The 26,727-nt window shown below is 41.8% G+C and overlaps 1 long non-coding RNA gene across 1 annotated transcript in view; it reads left to right on the top strand.

The window, feature by feature from the left end:
* LOC134216360 (uncharacterized) overlaps window positions 1-26,727 on the top strand; it is a 170,856-nt gene that overhangs the window by 14,452 nt on the left and 129,677 nt on the right. The gene's annotated exons all lie outside the window — the stretch shown is intronic.

Raw genomic sequence — 26,727 nt, 5'->3', positions numbered from 1 at the left:
GCGTCAACAAAACGGAATTGCCGACGTAATCCGGATTTGGATCCGAACAATTCAATGCACTCGAGTGGCATCAAAAAAGGGGAGCTAGCGATGGCGTTGCTCGGATATGCGCTACTTTTGTGTGTTTGCTTTGGCAGGGAAGTAATATTTGCAGAACGTTTGCTTGTTTCACGTTGGGTGAGATTGTGCGTGGCGGTGTTCGTAGGAGAAAAACATTTCAGAATGCTTCATTTGAGCACAGTGAAAAAAAATTACAATTTACACTAAGTGTAAAATCTATCCCAACAAACAATTTAAGCTGAAAATCAAGGTTTTCAGCTGCAGAATGCAATTTTTGTCATTATTAATTTCCAATGTTTGTTGGGAAGTTTGAGGACGAAAGTAACAGTGATTTTTACAGTGTTTGAACAGAAAGCACATACCTATGTAATCGGCTTAGAATACATCATATTTTGGTATCGATGGAAGTGAGTTGGGTGCTGTTATCAGTGGATGCAGCACGCTTCATAAAATTCCACAAATTGATACTTGTTATGATGAACATTGAGAATTTAAAGATTGAAAGATTATTTATCTGGGGAGCAACGTTCGATACTTGTTACAACATATAACTTTCAAACAAAACAATGCGGTTTGTGCACAGAAAACTATAATGAAAAATAACCAGCACATCAAACTTGTGGCACGGAAATGTACTCTAATCTACGCTGAAATGGTCCTTTTCCCAGCAAGTTTGCTTAAAACTTACTTGCAATTTTGACGATTCAAGGTATTTGCGTACATTTTGGCTATATCCCGTGTTCAATTACACATTACAATGGCGTTTCATTAATGTTCATGATTTTTAAATTAAATTTCAATGGATTTTTCTATCTGTGTTGTACTTGGTTATTATTTGTAAAATTAAAGTGATGTAGAATAATTCAATTCATTTAGTTAGTTTGCGACTGAGTAATATAAACTTGAACGGGAATAAGAGGTACTGTCCAAGTGGATATCTATAGCATATAACAACCGTTTCATTCCCTTCAACAACGATTAAAAAACAACGTAGTATATTCACGATATAGGTCGAGTTGTCTACTAGAATTTTGCTAATTCCTTGCTTGTGCTGGGCTTGCTCTTCACGAAACATTTTTTGTCTGTGGATAAGTTCAGTATTAGCAAATATTATAAGTGCTTAAGAAGGTTGACTGTATGACACAATATCAGTCGCATTCTTTTCTGATCATGAAGAAGTGATGAAGCTCATCAGAAGTTCGTCAGTCATAATGTTCATATCTGTTTCTGTCAGTTAGGCTGACTTTAGAATATTATTAAAATGTTTAAGTTCCCAGAAATTTTAGAACTATGAAGTAAACTAGAGACGATTACAGGAAGAGGTTTGGTAATGGGAACCTTTTGTTTTCGGTCCACAACCTAGTTGATAGTATGCTGACATTTGAATATCTATGGAAAGTTAGACATACAACCTTACCGCTAGCGCTGAAAATAATTTGATTTCGTCGATTTGACCATTGTGCAAATTTGACATTTTTGGACATTTCAATTTTGTATGGTTTAGTTGTTGGCACCCTTAAAAATCTTGCTAATAATGGTGAAGAATGAATAAGAAAGTTGCCGTCGGTAGCAGAATCACAAGCGCACCCAGGTGTAAGACGCTGTACAAATTTAACATTTCAGCAGCGTCTTTAACATTTCAGCAGCAAATCATCGATTGGTAGATGTTGACGTCGATAGCAATCGAATTACATTTTCTTGACAGATTTTTATTTAAGATTTGTTGCTGTTTGTGATTGGAACGCGCATTATTGGAAATAAATTTTATTTTCATAATTGAAACAGATTTTACGACCGTAATTGTGGCGAATGATTTGTTTATCGGCTTTATCGGTCATTTCTACTCAAAGTATGAGGGAGCAGATAATCGATTGAGTGCTGTTCAATAGATGGTCTTCCTTTCTCCCTTTCACCCTCTATCGCTTCATACTTGTTTGCGCCCTGATTATTTTCAATTATCTTTCGATTATCTACTCCCTCATACTTTTAGTAGAGCTGAATGATAAAGCCGGTAAACAAATCATTGAAAATAAATCGTTTTTTTTCAGGTCCACCATTTTATACAAAAGAAAGCGGATCCGAGAAGACATTTCTACAAAGTACAAAACACCCTTCAGCCTTCAGTTAACATTGGAGTCGCTTTTTACGCGAAATGCTTTTGGTTATTTCTGGCCTTTCTTCTTCTTCTTATTCAATGGCTCTACATTCCAACTGGAATTTGGCCTGCTTTTCAACTTAGTATTCTATTAGCATTTCCTCAGTTATTAATTGAAAGCTTTTCTATGACCGCCCCCTCCCCTCGAGTTCGAAACCCACGTGCCTGAACGTACCAAGTGAGATTTTTTTTTCTAACTCCAACTCGATTCTCTAGAGTTTGACGCCCACTCACCAGACATACCACCCAAGCAAAAATGAATAACTAATTGATAACAAATTCTATTATCCGGTTATCGGACATATTGATAACTTATTTTCATTTTGGTTGAATTAACAGCCAACATAACAAAAATGATACCAGAATTTTGTTACTGAAATAAGGCCGATACAAATATTAAATTTATTTTATGTCCGACGGCGCTTGGAAGGTAAGAGGAAGGGGGGATAAAAAAATAACAAGGAAACGGAAAAAAGTCCAAAATGCAATGATTCCGTGCAAAATTTGAAATATTAGTAAAAAATGATAGCAAAAAACGTTTAGAGGAAACAAAGAATATGAATATTTGAAGCATATTTTTATCCAGTAGGGGAAGCTGGGGAGACTTCATCACCCCCTGTTTTATCGAGAAATAACGTAGTTTTGTTCTAGCATATTTTTTTTTGTATAGATCCTCTAGACAAATGACCTTCATGTGGTGAGTTATTTTTTGGATTGACAACCTTATATATTCTGCAGGGCGGTTTGTATATTTTGACCTTCCCAAAGATTTTTTTATTGGCCACGCAAAATTTGAACAACTTTTCATAACAATGACCAAATGCTTTCGTTTTTTCACAGCACAAAGCCATAAATATGCTTGATGATCTGTACTGATGAAAATGTCAACATTCTATTAAAGTTTTAGGAAAAAATATTTATTGCGTAGATATCATAGAAAGGGGATCAAGTCTCCCCAAATTGCAAAATTGCATGTGCTGTCGAATTCAATAACAAAAATCGCTCATGAATACGCACAGCAATTCGAAAATTCCGGATATTTTGAAGGAAAAATATTTTAAAAATCTGAGGGCACTTTTATAATTTTATCAAAGCAAGTTTTTGGAGAGGGATCAATTTCCCCCGAATATTCGTCGATTTTTGACAGCACTCCAAAAAATCGATTGTATATCAATAACAACAATAATTTAAGGACTGTCATACATCAGTAAAGTTAAATAATATATTTCTTAGAGAGTATGTGTGGAAATCGCGTACGTTTATTGACTTTTGGCTGTGATACATCGAAAATCTGAAAAGGGGATCAAGTCTACCCAGTCTCCCCTAGTGAATTTAACACAAAATTTTATATAAATAAAAAAAATACTGAAACTTATTTCTGAAGAAAATTTGGTTTTTCTTTTTGGAAAAGTGTAAGTTCTTGCATAGGTTCGGTTTTGCAGACTTCCCGGGCTACATATGCAGAATACATAGGGGCGATTCAAATATGACGTCCACTGCTTATTGCGATTTTTAGAGCCCCCTCCCACCCCTCTGTCACGCTTTTTTGTATACCTAGTACATGTGTTGTCTCAAAATCTTAGACCCCCTCCCCCCTAAAACCTGTGACATCATTTTTGAACGACCCCATAGGTGAAGTCTGAAGTAGAATCGGGGAGGGGTCTCAAGTCATCTTAAGAACCTTCCCTGGCCCCAAAAACCTCTGTATACAAATTTTCACACTGATTGGTTCAGTACTTTCCGAGTCTATAAGGTTCAGACAAACAGAAATTCATTTTTATGTATATCTCTATATATATATATAAATGAGTTTGCTTTTCCATCGAGACAATACAACTCACGAACGGATGAGCCAAGTTGTACGCTTTTCTCACAAATCAAATCGTCTTGAAATCTGCTGTGTTTGTATATTCGTACATTTTTGATCAATTTGACGGGGAATGTTTCAAAATTATCTAAATGCAACGGTTTCATGAGTTCTGAAGCAACCCACAAGCTCGAACTAGATTGCGACGCCACTAAATGTTTGAAAGATTGAAAAAAATCCTAAGCGAGATGGGGCAGGTTGGCCTAGTAAATAGATAAAACATTCTTCCAAACATGTTCAAAAATAAACTCTATTACGTTGTAAACATAGCGATGGGTATTGTTGCATTGTTACATAGGCTATATGGCACAGTGATTTGTTTCCATCTCTCCGTTTATTTCTCTGTTAGGTTTTCGTCGCCAGGATATCTCAGGTCTGATTCTGCTGCAATGTCCTGCTAGATTCCTGTCCAGCGCTTGCTTGCAGTTTTCATCTACGCTCTTACGTGGCGTGAGGCCGGCCTACGTCCATTCACACTGTGGAGCTGCTGTTGATATTGGATTTCGATGGGGCTCAGCATTCGGGATCCAGTTGTGAGGCTACCAGTCCTGGACTGTAAAACGTAGACATCGGCTGATGCATACTTACAAATCTATATGAACCCTGCTAATATTCACCAAGTCTCATCGGCGAATAACATCACAGATTTCACCTGGACCAATTGGATCTCCATGTTCTATGTTGATCTTGATCTGCCATCCGACGTTGACTGGCTTTGGTTTTCGACCTTATCCACTGTTTTCCCGGCTACCGTGGAGTTGTTCATATACGGCGATTTGGTCTTGCTGGCGTTGATGAGTGGGAGTGTACGACCAGGTCATTCAGTTTACTCTACATGGTAGAGCGCTGTTGCGTTGGTAGAGCAGTATCATCTTCTGAGTCGAGGTCGTTCGATTACTCTATGGTGGTGGGCTGCTAGAGGCTGCTTCTCCGTGCCTAATCAGTACCAAATGAAGGGACTCTTGAAATTCAATGACATGCTCCAGGATAATGCTAAGCATGACAGTATGATTCTCACATGATCATCCGGGCCGGAATCCTGCCGGCTGTCGTCAGAGAATTGCCAATCTTTCCCTATATACGAATTAGGATAAGTCGTCAGAACTTGAAGAAGTTGTTCTAAGTGGTCGAGCCATCCCGAGTAGCACACTTGTCACATACCAGTCACTGTGACTCATATGCGACCAAATCCAGTTACATTGGAGTTGCTGCAACTAAATCGATCCGAACTGTGCTACTGAGGCAACATTTAAACTGTTGGTTGTTCAGTTGGATTGGTGAGTGACTGATATATCACGTCTTTCTTTGGCATCCACCAATTTGTCCCAATCAGACTTCGTGAAATATCGTAGAGGAGGCGATTATCGACGGTTGTTGCAGCTTCCCTCCCTTTGTATTGTCGGCTGGGGAGTCCACCCGCACCCGTATTTGGATTATCCAGAAATGGATCAGCTGGATCAGAAAACGGAGACGGTGCCTTCTCGAGTCCGTAACAAACGCAGAGCTAGCATCGCGTTTGATTATCATCTTCTAATTGGCGAGATCGGACAACGCATTGCACAGATTCAGCGGCTGGAGGAGAGGTTCGGGCAACGAATCAACATAGACCAACTAGAAGATCCAACTGAGATCGTTCGTTGAAGAACTTGGAACTCGGGTAGTGCATGTTCTGGAAGGTAGCAGTGTAGAAGAGAAGTGAGCGGCGAGGAATGCTTTTATCGAAACCGGCGAGGACATTTTGGGTAAGCTGCGCATTAAACGAAAAGAATGGATTACAGATGTTACGCGGCGGACAATTTAGGAGCGCAGAGTAGCAAACGCTGAGAAACGGGAAGAACCAGAGGAGTAAATTAGGAGTCCCGCAAAGGTATGTTTATTTGTAAGTGGGAGTCGGGCGCTGCTGCAGACAGTACAGTCGGGCATATGTAGACATCCTGACCGATGAAGAAAGGATGGCTCAGCATCCGGAGATTATTGTCTCAATTACTCACTGATTTGGACAGCTGAAATGTTGATTCGAGCACTTTGAACAACTTCTTCAAGTCTCAGCCAGTGTTCTCCAATAAGCAGCCATCCGACGCATGAAGTCTAAAGAGCCCCCCAAAGTCAATTAGCTTTCGGCGGAGGTGTTCAGGGCTGACCCTATGCTATCTATGCGAATGTTGAAGCAACTATTATGCAATATCCGCTCCGCATCATTCTGGATCAAACCGGCGGAAGTGTCCCTTTATTTTCTAAATATTCATTGACTACGGAATTCTATTGTCTGAATCATGAAAATATGAGTGGCGCCCATTGATGCAAGGGATTTTCAGATAGGGTCGTAGCTTCACCGACCCCATTCAGATAGTCGCTGATGTGAAGTAAGGACGCATTTTATCTCCACTGTTGCTTCTCATCGTAATCGATGAGATCTTGGTAGGTACGATTGACCGTGTGCCATACCTTGAGCTGTTTGACAGTTTATTTTTGTGAAACACCTAGACGACTCCGATTTGGCTAATGATCACGAAACAAACGCTATATACTGCAACGCTCTTTTCTGCGGAGTGGGCTCAACGAGCTGACCATATGCTTCTTTTGGACGTCTCACCATCAACGGTCCTTTTGAAAAGTTAAGCGAGAATTGTTCTTCTCGGAGGCATTCCTCCAACGTACCCGGATAAATGGCAACCGAACAATGCGACGAGCAATTGGATACACGATACGGACAAAAAAGGACACAATGGACTCACGATGAGATGGACCGGCAATGATAACAACAAGGAATGTCAAAAAATAGATTCTGTGTGGATTTTTTGCTGTACAGAATAGCAAAGTAGATCACGGCACAGTAGCGGTTAAGAAACACAGAGTGCCTACCAAATAAAGAAATGAATAAAAAAAATTACTACTCTATCGTGAAACGCAGAACGCAGAAAATTTATAATTCCGACTATAAAAGTTGTATATCGTGTGCCGAGCAACCGATAAATACCAAATACCGATAACAATAGATTGTCGAAATCGTGGATGGAAATGGGTCCCCAAGAAACTTATATTAGCACTATATTACGCCAAACCGCCATATAAGGCCACTAAACGACTATTTAAAAACTTTTAAGCATTAATGGCCGATTTGGCGAAAATTGGTGCTTATTGGTAGAGGCCCTCCTTAGCCGTGCGGTAAGATGCGCGTTTAAGGTCAAGTCACTTCAAGTTCCTAACTGCGCTTTGAATATGAAAACTGTACTCTTAAAATTCTTTTATTACATTAATTGAAAGAAAAATCCATAAAAAACCCCTTTTTCTCAAATATTGTGAGTTTAAACATTTTAGACTCGTTAACCCCTAATTTCCATTATATCAAATGATTTCTTATAAAGTTTATTTCATCGTTACCGACCACTCTAATAGGTTAAGATTATTATTTTTGGATTATGTTCACAGCCTCGAGAAGTCTTCAATGAACTTAAACGAAAAAACAGTATTCCAGGGTACCTTATGGTGTGACCAGCGTAAAAAAGCCCATGAAAAATCCTCTATGCATCCGTTTGCATAAATCACGATACTTCAAACGTCACGAGCCCACTATCTCAAATCGGGAAAACTGTGCACCCCTTAATTAAATTTAAGATGTTTTCCGCCAGTTCATTTCCGTCCCTATCACCATACACCAGCTTGTTGTTTGGGCTACCGGGAGTTCTAAAATTTTCATAATCTCCCATTAGTCCCTATTAAGAGGCATTATTATAAATAAATTCTATTAAAAGGCAGAACACCAGTCAGACGTCGGTCGCTATAGTCAGGAAGAAACCCACGCAACAGTCCTATGCGAACGAACGAGAAAAGGATGCTTCAAGCAATTGAATAAACGGTGGGCGGATCCAAAAAACAGATCCACCGACAACAAGGACATTGAAACATGTTATTTTGGTACCGGATATCTGCGTCTACACCCTCCTGCGTTGAGTTCGATTGGGCAGGGGAGCTTCATATAAATATATATACAACACAGAGATGTGCAACACGGCAGCAATACATTCGCCGTAAAGCGGATTAGACCCGATGATGCTGCCGCCGGCGGGAAATCTCTGCGCTATGGGGGCAGATCTGTCCGTTCTGATAACGATTTAATTAAATGCGATAATTGAAGGTTCCGATTTTTCTCGCACCGGGATGCAAATAAATTGCGCTAAGCTGCTTAGTATTCCAGTCTGAGTGGCGCAACGAAGTTTTTCACTGAAGAGATGCCACTCGAATTGAATAATTGAATCATTTGTTTGAGAAACTACAAAAGATCGTTTTTCGCAGTTCTTTTTTTAAAGAAAATTAAATCCTATATTTTTTGTTTCAATACAATTTTCAATGCGTTTTCGAAGGAAACATAATTTGTCTTGTGTTTCTTTTGGCAATCACTTATACATTTAATCTTATCTTCAAGAGAAAACTTCACATTGTATACAGTTTTTCAAACAAACAGCACAATAGAAGTTCCATCAAAATTCAATTGATACCAACTTCCAAAACACACGCGTTTCATCGTGAGTCACATTGAATACCAATTTCGCGAAAACCAAGAAATCGTGCCGGAATGCAATATCTACCGGAAGGGTCTTATTCTCCCGGTAGAGTGGATGTTGTTGCTGGCACATATTGTTTTCGAGAAGCACTTTCATGAAGACGCACACTCGGTTAAGATAAAATGTTGGGCATTTCGATTTGCGGTGTTTCCCGATGATGACGGTGAAAGTGGAGCCCGTGGGTACTTGTAGAATGTAATAAGGTGGTTCATTTTCCGGCGGATTTCGTGTCGGCGTAGAACGTGACTGAAATTGATGTAATTCGTTTTTGGGAAGGCTAAGAGCACATTTCGAGCAGTGCTAACAAAAGTGTGCAAAATTTTATTGAAATAAATGATGTTGAAATAAAAAAAAACTTAAAGTGTCTTAATTCCAACATCAGGAAATATTAAAGAAACAATAAACGCAGAAGCATCTGCATAAAAAAGAGCATGAGCATTATGACTTTATAACTCTTAGTAGCCACTTCATGATTGATTAGATTTGGAAAACTGTAAAGAGAGTTTTTTTTTCTCTGGCGATTGGTGCTCATATTTTCAATATCCGGTTTACATTTCGTACATCTTTTATCTCTGCACACAACTTTAGATATACTTACATGAAAAAAACAATTTAATTTAGGATAACTTATCATTTGTTCCAAAAAGCACTTTGTATATACACCAAATTACATATGAAGATTTATCTCTGTAGTCTATATTGAAAAGGTGGGAAGCCCTCGCCAACGATCTCGGACCGGAACACTGCAATCGCTACAGGGAGCCTCCGAAGGGCATACTAAAACAACATGAAAACAAATCGCTCCCCAGGGGTCGAATTAAATCTGAAGTAGATACAAGGAAAGCCACAGAAGAATTGAAATATGATATCGGTATACCTGTTACGTGCTGCTGCGTTGTCATTTCGGCTTGAAAAGTCGCAACAATTGTTTGCGGTTTTGACACATAATCCATTCACCAATCACGGTGAGTTTTTACAATTTCCAAATGCCATGTTATTCGATCAAACTTGTTACGCTTGACGGGCGCCAAAACTCATAATCGTCACCATTAGTCATAGCGACGTGTTGGTGGACCTTCCCCACCAGGAAGCAGGGAAGATGGCACGCGTCCGAGCTAATGCATCCGCGTGGTCATATTGTTCGGTTATATGCTTTTTATCCACTGCTCGTCCTTCCTCCCGCACGCTTCGGTACAAATTGCTTGATGTGTTACTTACACGAGCTTGTCGGTTGTGAGTGCGACTACTGTTTTCCATTCCGCACCATAAATCGCACATCAGCATAAATACAGTGTAGATCTTCCTCGTCGCAACAAGGCACGTTGGTGATGTTAGGGAAAATAGCTGGTCAAATACAACGAAAATATTCCGCAGACTGTCGAAGTTAACTGGAGAATGCCTTTTAATAAGAAATTAATGATTATTGAATAAATAGTTTAATAACAATTACTGTTATACAAAATATGAGAAAGGTTATGTTTTTCTGCAAATTAATTAGTGCTCTTTCTACTCTACTCTTCTTCTAAAAATCTAGCAAATAGCTCAAATTTGGTAATGTCAAATTGATTTAAACATATGCAAATTCACCGAAACAGTAACGAAATTCATAAAATCTTTGTTCCGTAAAATTTTAAAAATGGCATTTACTTGGTATACTATGTTTGAGGCTAATTTGCCCATAGTGTTCCACCTTCAACATAATGCGTTTGGTAAAAAAGCAATACTTGTTCGGCGAAGGAGGGTGAAGCGTAACAGAGCGTTCAATTTGATGTAAAACCGTATCGCATTTAATATTTATATTTTGTTCACGGGGTGAAAACACGCAAGAAGGGTGACTTTTTAGCCGACTTCGACGACGGCGGCGATGACGATGATGGGGGAGTTCGGCCTCTAGCTCTACGGGAGGAGAAACGACGGAAACTCTTTGATTTTATAAATCACGAAATTTCATCAGTTTGCCGAGGGTAGATGGCTGCAGAGAGATACAATTATTGTCCCTGTCTGGGTTGATAAAGGGAACGCCGTCGGTCGTTGATGATATTTGCTTCAAATGAAGTGGAGCCGGATGAAGTTTATTAGGAGCGAAGCTGCCTTTGTAACTGCAGGCAAATTGAGCCGTCGAGCGACGCACGGAGAGGAAACAATATTAAATAGCACATGTTGAAGATGAGTGACGGGTGCCATTCTGGGGCATCATCGTTTAATGATGCCCAGCGGTTACGTCTATGGGTTTCACGGCAAACTAATTAGAAGTGGTCTTCTTTTGATTTGAGTCACAATAGGGAGGAGGTTCGGGTTTCTTATATAGTAAGGTGTTGGTCACTCATCTTATAATTTTATTGATAAAATTTTGATTTACTTCTAAGCAGATTACACCGAATCGCTGCATTCTCATTTGCGCCCCTCGAAAATTTCAAGTACTGTCCTTCTTGAGCATGGTCCAAGTTTCATTACTATAGAGCACCACAGGCCTTTTGAGCGTTTTGTACCTGTTACAATTGGCGCGAATGTTAATCTTTTAAGATTGTAGTTTCTTCTAGAACCCATAGCAATCACAGTTGACGAGTTTTTGTATTTCGCAACACACATTACTGTCAGTCGTCCGCATGAATCCAAGGTACACCAATTCATCCAACATATTCGTTGCAACTTCACAATAAAAAAAAAAATACAAAAATTCCGCTACATTATCCAACAAGCCAAGAGGAGGTAATGGGAGGACTTCCTCGACTCTATAAATTCAGTCACCGAATTCTGGGGTGAGTTGACGCACTCAGTGGTAAGCGCAGGCTTAGCCCAGGTTTAGAGATCGATCCTAGCCAGATCGTCAACGCTTGAATACTTTCGAGCCCCACCAGACATACTGGATTCCCTTCCCTACTTCCGAATTGTGCTTCGTCCTCTCCAGGAGCTGAGGTAGATAGATGGGATCCCCAGTAACAGTTTTATGGCTTTGGATGGGTCACCTATATATATGATCATGTGCCTTCCCCCTTCTTTCACAATCCTGTTCCTCGATTTGATCAATCAAGTCTGTTCTGATCAAATCTTAACGGATGAGAGGTAGCTCATTCTCATCATCCCAATCCCCACGAATAACGTTTCCTCTCAAGATGCCTCCAAATACCAGCCGATTTTGCTAATCTCTTGCGTGTTCAAGGTTGGCGAAAGGTTGGTTAACCGCTTACTACGAGAGAAGCTTGAAGCCCCAAGGGTCGGTCATGGCAGTCGCCATGAACAGGGTATTTTTATTTCCTTAAGGCACAATCCGTAGTACGCAAAGTTCTCGGTTGCACCGGGTCGGGTTCTCTATGACCATCAGCAAGGAATCTATAACAAAAGGTCGAAAAATAAAAAAGGACGAAAGGGACAAAAGGTTGATCAAGAACAAGTTCACTTGTCGTAAGACGAGTTTGTACCTTCCCATTTAATTCTACCACTTGATTGTACCTTGACAGATACGTGTTTCGACCTCAAGAGTAAGGTCGCCTTCAGTGTCTCGTACTTGACGCGACTTACGACGTACGAGACACTGAAGACGACCTTACTGTTGAGGTCGAAATACGTATCTGTCAAGGTACAATCAAGTGGTGGAATTAAATGGGAAGGTGCAAACTCGTCTTATGACAAGTGAAGACATTCCACTAAAAAGCTCAAAATAATTTTCTGAAGAATAAATTGATAACAAGTTGTGTGTATTCTAAATGAATTTGTGAAATGCATTTAACTTCAAGCGGACGTAATACACTTAACTCATCAGTCAAAGTTGAAGAATGAGAAATTTTCAAAGAAGGGATAATTACTACGAATCTGTGTCAAAAGGTCGAAGGACAAAAGGTCGATAGACAAAAGGTCGAATGGGCAAAAGGTCGAAGGGTCAAAAGGTCGAATATGTGTCATAACGTCGAAGGTCTAAAGGTCGAAAGAACAAAAAGATAAGAAATGTAATGGGAGTTGTGAGTAGTGACAAGTGAGATGCAAGATGGAAGTAGGGTCTCCAATAGCCTTGCGAGCAAAGGCGTAGGATTGCCAATTCGAGTTCGATTCTCGGTCCGGTCTAGGTTGTTTTCGGGCTGTAAACTTTCTCGACACCCTGGGTATAGTGTATCCATTGTGCTTGCCACACAAGATACATACGCATGCAATGGCGAGCATAGCAAGCTTTCAATTAATAACTGAGGAAATGTTAATAGAATACTAAGTTGAAAAGCAGGCCAAGTTCCAGTTGGAATGTAGAGCCATTGAAAAAGAGGAAGAATGGAAGTAGTGGGCATAGATAAATGAGAAGTGAAAAGTGAAAAGTGGAAAGTGAGAAGTGAGTAGAGAGCAGTGAGAAGTGGAAAGGAAGAAAAGATAAGTAAAAAGTGACAAGTGAGAAATGTAATGTGAGAAGTAAGGAACGGTGAAGTAAGAAGTGAGATGTAAATAAGAAGTGAAAAGGAAGAAAGAAGAAAAAAGGAAACATATATTGTAAGAAAGAGGAAGGTAGAAAGAAAAAGAACAGAAGAGGATAAAAAAACAAAAAAAAGAAGGAAGTAGGAAGAAAGAAAGAAGGACGAAGGAAGAATGAAAGAAGGAAGAAAAAAGGAGTATAGAAAAAGGAAGAAAGAAGTTAGGAAGAAGAAAGAGAGAAGACACAATTAAGCAAAAGAAAGAAGGAGGAAGCAAGTAACAGGAAAAGAGAAGAAAGATGGAAGAAATAAGGAACAAAGAAGAGAGAAATAAGTATGAAAGAAGATTTATTTTTTAACTTTATTTATGTGTTTTTTAAATTCTTAGATTAAGATCAACACAGAGGAAAGAAAAAAGAAAGAAGGAAGAAAAAACAAAGCAAGATAGAAGAAAGAAGGATGAAAGAAGGAAAAAAAGAAGGAAATAATGAAGAAAGAAAAAAGAAAGTAGGAGGAAAAACAGGAACAAGAAGGAGGAAGAAATAAAGAAGGGAGAAATAATGAAGAAAGAGGAGAGAAGGAAAAGAGACGAAAAAAGACGAAAAAAGAAAGAATTATGAAAGAAAGAAAGAAGGAAGGAATAAAAAAGAAAGAAGGAAAAAAGAAAGAAGGAACAAAGAAAGTAGGAAAAAAGAAAGAAGTAAAACAGAAGAAAGGGCAAAAAAGCAAAAAGAAAGAGTAAAGAAGAAAAAAGGAAGAAAGTAAAAAGAAAGAAGGAAGAAAAACAGCAAACATAAGGGAAAATAAAAAGGGGGGAAGAGAAAGAACAAATAAGGAAGAAAGAAAGGAGGAAAATAGAAGAAAAAAAGACGAAAGAAAAATGAAAGCAAGTAGGAAGAAAGAAGGAAAAAAGGAGGAAGGAAACATATGAAGTAAGAAGGAAAAAGGACGAAGAAAGAGAATAAATAGAAAAAGAAACAAGAAATAAGAAAAAAGGAAGAAAAAAGACAGATCTTTTGTCTTTTCGACCTTTTGTCCTTCGACCTTTTAACGTAGTTTTTTTTTTGTTTCGACCTTTTGTCCCTTCGACCTTTTGTCCCTTCGACCTTTTGTTCTTTCGATCTTTTGACCTTCGACCTTTTGTCCTACAGCCTATGAAACAATATTTTGAATATCCAGATAGTTCTGTTAGAGATAAACAGTTTATTGATTTTTTCGGAGACAAGCCAGCCTAGGGCTGAAAGTCTCCTCAATAAAGACACAAAAAAAGTATATTGATTTAAGAAATAAATTAAACCTGCATTGTGCGAAATTTACTCTCTCCGTTTCAGTTTCTTTTCTATTTCGACCTTTTGTCTCTTTCGACTTTTTGTCCCGTTCGACCTTTTGTCCTTGTCGACAATTTGTCCCTTCGACCTTTTGTCTTTCGGTTTTTTGTCTTTCGATCTTTGTTCTTTCGACCTTTTGTACTTTCGACCTTTTGCTTTCGACCATTTGTCACAAACCCGTCAGCAAGTGCGTTCGTGGGCACGTTTGTGGGGGGAGACATCAGCTGTCCGTCCCGAGCATCAAGTTGGGGGAACATCCCATCCTCAACCGTAAAAATATCGTTAAAGTGTTTGTTGTTTCCATATGGTCTAACCTTTCTGCCCTACTTCCGTTAGGTAAAAGACAGATGCAGACCTAGGATAAATTTGTCCCGCACCTTATCTAAGGGTTATTTCCGTTCACACCCGCACGACGGTCATTCTCGGCTCTCACCCAATTTTAGTGGTAACCCTTTCCGAACAACGTGCTTCTACCCCAAATAACATGTCCTCAGAGAAGCATACAGCATTCCCACTAATGTTTGGGATGCACTCGCAAAGAACACAGGCAACCATGCATTCCACATGTCTTTTAGTTTTTAAGTCGGAGGCTAGTATAGCTTAATCTGATCGTTCCGTTGACCGCATAAGCTGCAAAACTGGATTTGTAGTCCCATGATCGAACCCGGGTGGTACTTTCCTGATTCCTCCTGGATTGTGCCCCCTCCCCCAGTGACCTGGCTATCCGGGCCCCTCAATCCGGATCGCAATACCCATTCTATTCCTACACCGAAAATTTAATCAAGATCAGCGAGAGGGCTGGGTGGTGAGGTGTTCTGATCCAACTCTTACTATTCATCATAAATCCGTTCTTACTTTTTGTCATGTTTTTATAAAATTCGAATCTTTAGAACATTCAACACATTTTTTACTGTTGCCAGTAAATTCTCTCAATATTTTATGTAAACCTGAAAAAAAATTCACCCCTTTGAAAATATCCTTGTCTATCGTAACATTACTTCCTGGGTGGACTCTAAAAATTTCCGTTCCGCCCGTGCTAATGTGCACATTGTTATTTTATAAGCTTACCGGGGAAGCTGGCTGGTCTATGATTTTCGTCGACTATAGCACTATAGCCGCCCCGATCCTGTATTCTGTCGAACTCTTCTCCATGCATCCCTTTTGAACGGGTGATCTAAACTGCCAAATAACTCAACGATAGAGGTGTGCGCCGCCGCCGACGACTATTTTTGTACGCCATCGCCGCCATTTAAAAATTGTCACGCTGTTGATCCATTATTTTCCACGGTGGTTCAAATTTGTAGAAGTTTGCAGAAATTCCGAAGATTTTGTGGAATTTCCGTAGATTTTGCGATTTACATGTGCACAATATCAAGTTAGTTGACACGTCAGATAATGTTTTGTGAAAATACTAATGATCTTGAAAATCCCAGACAATATCCCGTTTCCACTTTGTGAGCAATTTTTGCAGGACTTCCGATTTCCCGTTGAAATCCATGGAATATCTCTAAAGTCTAAAGTTGTTTGGAGCCGAATATGTTATTTGACCAAACAAACCATTAGCCTTAAGTATTTGGCCGAAAATGTCATTTGGGTGAAAACGTTGGTTAGCCGTTTTAGTTATTTTACTAATAAAAATGTCCTGATAAAAATATCCGTTCTGCCGAAATGATTGCTTGGCGAAAAGGACATTTTTAGCCCGCAAGGAATTTTCGTCAAACGACCATATCCACCAAACGATTTTTTCGGCCAGACGATTTTTTCGGTCAAACGACATATTTCACAAATCGACCATACCGGCCTAACGGCATTTTCAGCCTAACCTGTTAGGGGAAACAACTTTTCAGCCATGTTACTAGTTCTGCCGAATGTCGCTTTCGGCTGTTTGTTGTTTTCGGCCAAATGACATTTTTGGTCAAACCATTATTATTATTAATTCAGACTAAGGCCGAAGTGGCCTGTGCGGTATATAAGAGTCTTCTCCATTCGGCTCGGTCCATGGCTACACGTCGCCAACCACGCAGTCTACGGAGGGTCCGCAAGTCATCTTCCACCTGATCGATCCACCTTGCCCGCTGCGCACCTCGCCTTCTTGTGCCCGTCGGATCGTTGTCGAGAACCATTTTCACCGGGTTACTGTCCGACATTCTGGCTACGTGCCCGGCCCATCGCAGTCGTCCGATTTTCGCGGTGTGAACGATGGATGGTTCTCCCAACAGCTGATGCAATTCGTGGTTCATTCGCCTCCTCCACGTACCGTCCGCCATCTGCACCCCACCATAGATGGTACGCAGCACTTTCCTTTCGAAAACTCCAAGTGCGCGTTGGTCCTCCACGAGCATCGTCCAGGTCTCGTGTCCGTAGAGGACTACCGGTCTAATTAGCGTTTTGTAGATTGTCAGTTTGGTACGGCGGCGAACTCTATTCGATCGGAGCGTCTTGCGGAGTCCAAAGTACGTACGATTTCCAGCCACTATGCGTCTCCGAATTTCTCTGCTGGTGTCATTTTCGGCAGTCACCAGTGAGCCCAAGTACACAAATTCTTCTACCACCTCGATTTCGTCACCACCGATGCAAACTCGCGGTGGGTGGCTCACATTGTCTTCTCTTGAACCTCTTCCTATCATGTACTTCGTCTTCGACGTGTTGATGACTAGTCCGATCCGCTTGGCTTCCCTCTTCAGTCTGATGTAGGCTTCCTCCATCTTCTCAAAGTTACGTGCCATAATATCTATGTCGTCGGCGAAACCAAATAGCTGGACGGACTTATTGAAAATTGTACCACTCGTGTTAATCCCTGCTCTTCGTATTACACCTTCCAAAGCGATGTTGAATAGCAAATACGAAAGACCATCACCTTGCCGTAACCCTCTGCGGGTTTCGAAGGGACTCGAGAATGCCCCTGAAACTCGAACTACGCACATCACCCGATCCATCGTCGCTTTGATCAACCGTGTCAGTTTATCCGGAAAACCGTGTTCGTGCATTAGCTGCCATAGCTGGTCCCGATCGATTGTATCATATGCGGCTTTGAAGTCGATGAATAGATGATGTGTGGGCACGTTGTATTCGCGGCATTTCTGCAGTACTTGGCGAATGGCAAACACCTGGTCCGTGGTGGAGCGTTCCCCCATAAAACCCGCCTGGTACTGCCCCACGAACTCCCTTGCAGTTGGTGCTAGTCGACGGCATAAAATTTGGGAGAGTACCTTGTAGGCGGCGTTCAGCAATGTGATTGCGCGGTAGTTGCTACAATCCAGCTTATATCGCCCTTTTGTAGATGGGACACACGACACCTTCCATCCACTCCTGCGGCAAAACTTCCTCCTCCCAAATCTTGGTAATGACCCAGTGCAGCGCTCTAGCCAGTGCCTCACCACCGTGTTTAAATAGCTCTCCTGGTAGTTGGTCAACCCCAGGGGCTTTGTTGTTCTTGAGCCGGAAAATCTCCTCCTGGATTTCCTGGAGATCCGGAGCCGGTAGAATTATGTCCTGCGCGCGTTCTCCCAGGTCCATCACCATACCGCCATCTTCGTCTGCCACATTGCCATTCAGGTGCTCTTCGTAGTGCTGCCGCCACCTTTGGATCACCTCACGCTCGTTCGTAAGAAGGTTCCCGTTTATGTCCTTACACATATCGGGCTGTGGCACGTAGCCCTTACGTGAACGGTTTAACTTCTCATAGAACTTTCGTGTGTTATTAGCGCGGTACAGTTGCTCCGTTTCTTCACGGTCTCGATCTTCCTGCTGGCGCTTTTCCTCCGGAAAATCGAGTTTTGTCTGTTCCGCGCCTGTTTATATCGTGCCTCGTTCGCCCTCGTGCGGTGTTGCAGCAATCTCGCCCATGCTGCATTCTTCTCTTCCACTAACTGCTCACATTCGCCGTCATACCAGTCGTTTCTCTGATCCGGGGGCACCGTGCCAAGTGCAGCGGTTGCGGTGCTACCAATGGCGGATCGAATATCTCTCCAGCCATCTTCAAGAGATGCTGCGCCTAGCTGCTCTTCCGTTGGAAGTGCCACTTCCAGCTGCTGCGCGTATTCTTGGGCTAGTCTACCGTCTTGTAGCCGCCCAATGTTAAGCCGCGGCGTCCGACTTCGACGCGTGTTGTACACCGTCGAGAGTTTTGAGCGCAGGCATACTGCAACGAGGTAGTGGTCGGATTCAATATTCGCACTGCGGTAAGTGCGGACGTTCGTGATGTCGGAGAAGAATTTACCGTCGATTAGAACGTGGTCGATTTGGTTTTCCGTTTCTTGGTTAGGTGATTCCATGTGACCTTGTGGATATTTTTGCGGGGAAAGAAGGTGCTTCGGACTACCATTCCGCGGGAGGCTGCGAAGTTTATGCATCGTTGGCCGTTGTCATTCGATACGGTGTGCAGACTATCCGGTCCGATGACCGGTCTATACATTTCCTCCTTCCTACCTGTGCGTTCATGTCACCGATGACGATTTTAACGTCCCGCAGTGGGCATCCATCGTATGTCTGCTCCAGCTGTGCGTAGAACGCTTCTTTCTCGTCGTCGGGTCTCCCTTCGTGTGGGCAGTGCACGTTGATGATGCTATAGTTGAAGAAACGGCCTTTAATCCTCAGCTTGCACATCCTTGCGTTGATTGGCTGCCACCCAATCACGCGTTGGCGCATCTTACCCAGCACTATGAAGCCGGTTCCCAGCTCGTTGGTGGTGCCACAGCTTTGGTAGAAGGTAGCCGCTCGATGCCCGCTTTTCCACACTTTCTGTCCTGTCCAGCAAATCTCCTGCAGCGCCACGACGTCGAAGTTGCGGGGATGTAATTCATCGTAGATCATCCTGTCGCAACCTGCGAAACCTAGCGACTTGCAATTCCATGTTCCAAGCTTCCAATCGTGATCCTGTATTCGTCGCCTAGGTCTTTGCCGATTATATCGAGTCGCATTATCTCTTATATTGTTCGTAATGATTGGTTTTCTAGGCGGCTTATTGGGCCTGCGCAAACCTCCTGTCTCGTCGGAGGGCCGTCGTGTCAGGGCTGTTTAGCGTCCCACCTAACACCAGGACTTGGGCTTGTGCGCTTTGAGCGGCACACGGTCGCTTTGGTGGAGCCTACTTGCGGATACATGCAGCTTTTTATAGAGGTTTAACAGGGCCACTGTCAAACCCCACCACATCCTAGGCAAGCCCCACAACTCGCAGATGGCCTGGGGAGGGATCGTCAAGCCCTTGGACATAGTCCCTGCTGCCCGGTCAAACCTGCTGGTCAAACCATGTTCCACCTAACAAACCGTTTTGGACAAACATCCAATTCAGGCAAATGAAATTCGGCTAGATTACTTTCGGCTTAACGTGTTTTTCAGCCAAGGTTGTGATGATATAGATTATGTATCAATCTTTACTAATAAAATGCTTTTCAGCTTTGTCAACCGCATTCATGAGATTCTCCAATGCATTATATTCATTGCTTTCGTCTGTCTAGCGATCTAACGAAACGTTAACAATTATGCAACTTTTTCTTCGATGGATTGAATTGAAAGAGCACATATTTTTCATTGTTGCTATAACTTTCTAGGGCAGAAAATTAGTGCGTGATTTCTTATGCATGTGGCCGTTTGGAGATCTGCTAAGTCTAGCTTCAAGAAATACACTTAAAGTATCTTCAGCCGATATTATTTCTTGTTTATTATTTATTTATTTCCGCTCTGCAGTCAGTCCGGTCCTGTGATTGAGTTAGGCACAGAGGGATTCCAAACCGTTATTGCAGACAAGTACACTCTCACTCTCGTCCCGATCAACTCTCTGTGCATGGGCTTCGTACTAAGATGGATTTTCTCTTTTTAGCTGCTTGCATCTATATGACTATTGCTTTTAACATTTGCATTTGTTAGGCACAGCTGTTTCATTAAAAACTCTACGGAGCCAAGAGCGGAAAACATATAAAAATTAAGTATAACAAGACTTTTCCCGTACTCGATTCGTTTTGGGGTCCGCAATGTTTGTATATATACAGACAGTAGCAGAATATTACGGGGAAAGGTGAAAAATCATGAAAATACAATTTTGAGTCAGCTGTTAAGGAAAGCAAAACAATCGCACGGAAATTGATCTAGAGTACGGTGCTGCAAGTACTTCAATACCCATGTGACATTGAAATTGGCAACATAAACACCCGGGCAATGCTAGGTATTTTTCGCTAGTTAAAAATAAGATCTTCAGACACACTTCTTTTTCGGTAGTATTGTTGAACCGGAACCGAAGTAGGGAATTGAGCCATTCGCTGAGTCACTGATGCATGAGACAAAGTTTCCTTCATAACGATTGTTACCTCCTCTAGTACGCTAGCGTGACATCACATTTCTTCCGACGATTTTATATCTGGAAGATCTTCCAGGAGTTCCTCCGGAAGTTCTTCCAGCAGTTCCTCCGGAAGTTCTTCCAGGAGTTCCTCCGGAAGTTCTTCCAGGAGTTCCTCCGGAAGTTCTTCCAGGAGTTCCTCCGGAAGTTCTTCCAGGAGTTCCTCCGGAAGTTCTTCCAGGAGTTCCTCCGGAAGCTCTTCCAGGAGTTCCTCCGGAAGCTCTTCCAGGAGTTCCTCCGGAAGCTCTTCCAGGAGTTCCTCCGGAAGCTCTTCCAGGAGTTCCTCCGGAAGCTCTTCCAGGAGTTCCTCCGGAAGCTCTTCCAGGAGTTCCTCCGGAAGTTCTTCCAGGAGTTCCTCCGGAAGTTCTTCCAGGAGTTCCTCCGGAAGTTCTTCCAGGAGTTGCTCCGGAAGTTCTTTCAGGAGTTCCTCCGGAAGTTCCTCTAAGAGTTTCTCCGGAAGTTCCTCCAGGAGTTCCTCCGGAAGTTCCTCCAGGAGTTCCTCAGGAAGTTCCTCCGGAAATTCCTCCAGGAGTTCCTCCGGAAGTTCCTCCAGGAGTTCCTCCAGGAATTCCTCCGGAAATTCCTCCAGGAATTCCTCCGGAAGCTCCTCCCGGAATTCATGCAGAATTTCCTCCGAGAATTCCTGCAGAAGTTCCTCCAGGAATAAATGCGGACGTTCCTCCAGGAATTCCTGCGAAGGTTTCTCCAGGAATTCCTGCGGAAGCTCCACTAGGAATTCCTGCGGAAGTTCCTCCAAGAATTCCTGCGGAAGTTCCTCCAGGAATTCCTGCGGAGGTTCCTCCATGACTTCCTGCGAAAGTTCCAGGAATTTCTGCGGAAGTTCTTCCAAGAATTCCTGCGGAAGTTCCTCCAGGACTTCCTGTGGAAGTTCCTCCAGGAATTCCTGCGGAAGTTACTCCAGGAATTGCTGCAGAAGCTCCTCCAGGAGTTCCTCCGGAAGTTCCTCCAGGCGTTCCTCCGGAAGTTCCTCCAGGAGTTCCTTCGGAAGTTCCTCCAGGAGTTCCTCCGGAAGTTCCTCCAGGAGTTCCTCCGGAAGTTCCTCCAGCAGTTCCTCCGGAAGTTCCTCCAGGAGTTCCTCCAGGAGTTCCTCGGGAAGTTCCTCCAGGAGTTTCTCCGAAAGTTCCTCCAGGGTTTCCTCCGGAAGTTCCTCCGGAAGTTCCTCCGGATGTTCCTCCAGGAGTTCCTCCGGAAATTCCTCCGGAAGCTCCTCCCGGAATTCCTGCAGAATTTCCTCCGAGAATTCCTGCAGAAGTTCCTCCAGGAATTAATGCGGAAGTTCCTCCAGGAATTCCTGCGAAGGTTTCTCCAGGAATTCCAGCGGAAGTTCCACTAGGAATTCATGCGGAAATTCCTCCACGAATTCCTGCGGAAGTTTCGCCAGGAATTCCTTCGGAGGTTCCTCCATGAGTTCCTGCGAAAGTTTCAGGAATTCCTGCGGAAGTTACTCCAGGAATTCCTGCGGAAGCTCCTCCAGGAATTCCTGCGGAAATTCCTCCAGGGTTTCCTGCTGAAGTTTCTCCAGGAATTCCTCAGGCAATTCCTCCAGGAATTTCTCTGGCAGTTTCTCCAGGAATTCCTCCTGGAGTTCTTTCAGGAATTCATCCGGCAGTTCTTCCAGGAATTACTCATGATTTCTTCTGCAAATTATTGAAAGAGTTCCTCCAGAAATACTTCGACAATTTCTCTTAAAACATCTCCCGAAATTCCTCTTAGAATCCACCCGGAATTTTCTCTAGAAAATATTTCATGAAATATTTCCGATATTCCGTCGGGAACTTCTCCAAAAACGATTGAATTCATTTGGCGATAGCAGTTAAAATAAGTAGCGTTTTTCGCTCCAACATCCGACTTATCGAATTGTCGGAGCAGATAACGTATTTGATACTTATTAGAGCTGCTATTGCCGAAAGACTTCAATCTCAAAAGTACATTTTCAATCGTCAACTCCCATATAACTCCCATATTACTGCCGAAATTTCCCAAAAACATTATCCAGGTTTCCGCAATAGTTCGCCAATAAATCACCCAGAAAACTGTTCTTGATTTTTTCCCACCAAATTCCTGCAGGAATCTCCCAGAATATCCTAAAGAATTTACCATGGAAATTCTCCCTATTTCTCTTCCATGAGGTTTTCCAGGTTTCTCCCAAAAAATCATCCAGGAATTCTCGCGGAATTTACTTCAAGAATTCTTCCAGAAACCCCTCTATGAATTCCCCAGAAAATTTCCGGATTTTTTTTTAGAAAATTCCACGATTGTCGCCGGATTATTCTTCTTTTAGATGAATTCACGATGAAATTGACGTACTGGAGGAATTCTCGAAAAAAAAACCTGCAAAAGTTGTTGAGTAAATTCTAGAATTTGAAGTATTTTTAAAGAAAGTTTATGTAGAATATAAAAAAAATCTTCCTGAGCTTCTAAACAAATTTTATATGCAGTTTTGAAATGATTTCAGAGCAAAATACCGAAGGAATTCTTGTAGAAATTTCCGCAGGTGTTCTGGATGAACAATGTCCATATTTTCAGAAATATTAAATCTCAGTGGTTTTTTAAGAAAAATAAAAATTGTTTATGATTGGTCGTTGTATAGCAAGGGATCTAGTGACCAAGTTGGCCTTAAAAAGACATTTTCACACAGCGTTTTATGTACTGATTTAGCTACAAATACAGATACAGTTGCCATCCAATGATTTCAATTTGAAGACTTTATCGGAAATGAGAATGAATTCTCCAATCTCCATATATACTTGGAAGTTGGGGCTTTCGGCAATGTCCTAGTGGAAAGTGTAATGCCAATGAAGAAGAGAAGAGTGTGTTTTGAGCATAAACTAGATAAAACTTTTGTAAAAATGTACGAAACCCTACTGCTTCAATAGTCCTTTAATAACCATCGGCAAGGTAAAAAAGTACTCGGCGGCTTGGTAATTTTTCATACGGCGGCACGCTGATTCATTTTTGACGGCGCAGCGCAAAAAAATCGTTCTCGGCGACGCACAGATCTACACTGGAGAGTGGCTTCTGCATGTGATTGATTTGGTAGGACTGCTTTCTGTGCCCATCAGAAGCTCCGCATTGGTGATTTTGCATTAAATGGTTTTACTAAGCCTAATCGAATATCCAATAGAAATGATCGGCTTCTAGATCTCGTCCTCGTCAATGATGGAGCCAAATTATCTTGCACTGATTTGGAATATTTAGCGGACCGAATATTTTCTGAATCAAATATGAAATATCACATTGTTTAGTGTGCTGCGTTCCTTACCGCTTCTATAACTTGCTGCGAAATAACGCCCAAAATTGTTTCCAACCACTGATTAATGCCTCAAAGCCACATCAAAAGGACAAACGCAATTCCTCGGGGAACCCTCCTTTCAGAATTTCCCAATCTTTTTCACGGATGGGATCAGGAGTCTTTCAGCTTCCCATAAAATCCGGCCCCCGTTCTCATTTATCGCCGAATGATTATCATATCAAAGATTGCTGAAGTTGCTGCCGCTTTGGTTCGTTCGATGAATGGAGCAGCATGTGGTCGTTTTGAATGAGAGCAGCAAAATGCAGGGAAGAATTCAGCACCGTTCCCCACCTCATCCGCGTGGGGTGGCCGGGCAAGGACCGTGACTCGTGAGTAGATCTATCCGTATCACAAAGTGAAGAAAAATATTCAGCGCCAGAAGTGTCCTCTCCACCATAGAGCGCCCAAGTGGAAGGTGGATGGCGAGCGTTCGAGTGGAAAAGCATTAAAAAGGCAACGTAGTATCGTCGTGACGATGGATGACGAAATCAGAGGAAACGACGAAGTGGTTGGTGGGTGCAAACCGAGCGTTGAGAACTCAACAAGCCATCTCCTCAGTTGAGCACGTCGAGTCGGGATGCGGCAAGGATGGATATCAGTAACGGACTGGCGGCTCGACGGTTGGTTGACGGGATGAATGATGTGCAGTAGAGTGATTCAAATTTTGACTTTTTTGCTCCCCTATGCTTAAACGATGGCATTTGCTATTTTAATAATCGTCCTAAATTTTTAGCTAATTTGGATGTAATTGGACTGAGCACAAGCAATTTGAAGCTTGTATGAAAATTACTATGAAAACAGCAACTTTTGCGAAAAACCGTTCCCCATCATTGTCCATTAAGCTCTAGAAATGTATGAATACGTTAGCAATATGGGAAATTTAACAAGGGAAAATATCGTCGTTGTTGCTAAACGATTTGATGCTGGCAACAAAAGTAATTAGGGAAATACTGAATCGTTCGAAATTCAATTTAACACGTAAAAGAATAACATCAATATCAATAATGAGCATTTTTGTTTTCTTTATAATTTTGCTCACAAAAGTCAGATTGCTTCGCAACAACAACTGACTTTCAGCTAAGGATCCATTCTATGGTAGCGGTGCGTTAAATATATTCAAATTGATTCCGGGCTGCTTCACGAAGCGATCCTTTACATAATTGGCAATTCTCATAGTAATTTTCATATAACCTTCAAATGGCACGTGCACAATCAAATTACATCCAAATCAGCTAAAAATTTGGGAGGACTATTAAAATAGCAAAAACAATCGTTTAAGCACAGGGGAGCGAAAAAGTCAAAATTTGAATCACTCTAATGTGCAGCGTTGCACGGTTGAACGGTTGATAACGGACGAAGAATGGCGTTCACACCATGGTTACCGGTTGATGTCTTGGTCGACAGAGGGTTAAAATTAGGATTCTCATGTTGACAAAAAGAATTTAGAAAATTTCAATGACCAACATGGTTTAAGTATTGACTGTCTGATGTGAATGGTGCTTATTAGAAACATTAAAGATACTGTTAATCGCTCCTCAACATCCATTCCAACTGCACTAAACTACCCGTAACCATAACAATAATTGTCGTCATTACCATCAGAGAACCCTTTTGGTATCTTTTATCTAAACACCACACAACAGTAAAGAAGCGGCTGTCTGGCGTTGTGTAAAATTCATGCGACAGAACATCCGGCCATATGTGAGTGCCCTCACTGCAGACGCACTGTCTGCTGCTTCCCGAATCCATGCATCATTTGAATCCTCTGATGGAGTTCGTACACCATCATCTCGGGCGCCTGATAGTAGTAGGCATCCAAAACATCGAGAAAAAAACTCAACAACCGAAGCAATTTAATCATGTTAATGGATTTTATTGTTGTGCTGAATAAGCATTCAGTATTGTTCTGCGAAGCGTTTCCCTGCACTTTCCACTTCACTTACAAATCGAAAAACCCCAGTTGTAGGATCGGTCGTTCTATCGTCGTGTCGAAAGTGGGAAACCAACAAAAATCTGCCAAAGCAAACCCAAAGCGAAGAAAATAGAGCCGGGCATTAAAATCTATGTTCTGGCTTTTAATTTCAATTAAGTGATGACTCTCTCGCTGTCTGTCTGTCGACACATTTGTTGAGCTCCAGCGGAATTGTTCTCTGTAGTCCGGACTGGACCAGTTGGGTCGGTCTGCAACCTTTGAATCTATCATGTTTATTGCTGTGGCTCGAGGCCCTAGGCGAGGGTGGAACCTGTTTAATATGCAATCGTTTAAATTGAAACATCCAAAATGAGGATTTATTGTTTTAATTTATGTACCGGCACACAATGTGGACAAATGGAGTGGAAGGTGGGAACAGTGCCATTGGTGCTGAGATCAATTGTGGAGAATTGTTAATTTGTTCGAACTCCATCGAGAGAAGCTTATTCTTCTTTTGGATAATGGTCGAAGTGGTATGTGTTCTACGTATTTTCTATGGTCAACAACTATTTGCACTATACCCTAGATAATGCATAACACCTTGCTCTGGAAAGTTCGAAATCCTCTTCCATTAACATTCTGTCTGAGCTCAAAAACATGTTGTCAGTGCACTGGGGTCATGATGACCTCAAATTGAAATTGTTATAACTTTTTATTATCTGACAAATTTAATTTTTTTTATTTCTGGAAAGATAATTTAAAATCTAAATATCAAGACGTTTCCGAATGTTGGTCACAGGTGGGCTGG

This window comes from Armigeres subalbatus, chromosome 2, assembly GCF_024139115.2.
Source record: "Armigeres subalbatus isolate Guangzhou_Male chromosome 2, GZ_Asu_2, whole genome shotgun sequence".
Classification (NCBI taxonomy): domain Eukaryota; kingdom Metazoa; phylum Arthropoda; class Insecta; order Diptera; family Culicidae; genus Armigeres; species Armigeres subalbatus.
This window is presented reverse-complemented; position numbering and strand designations above follow the sequence as displayed.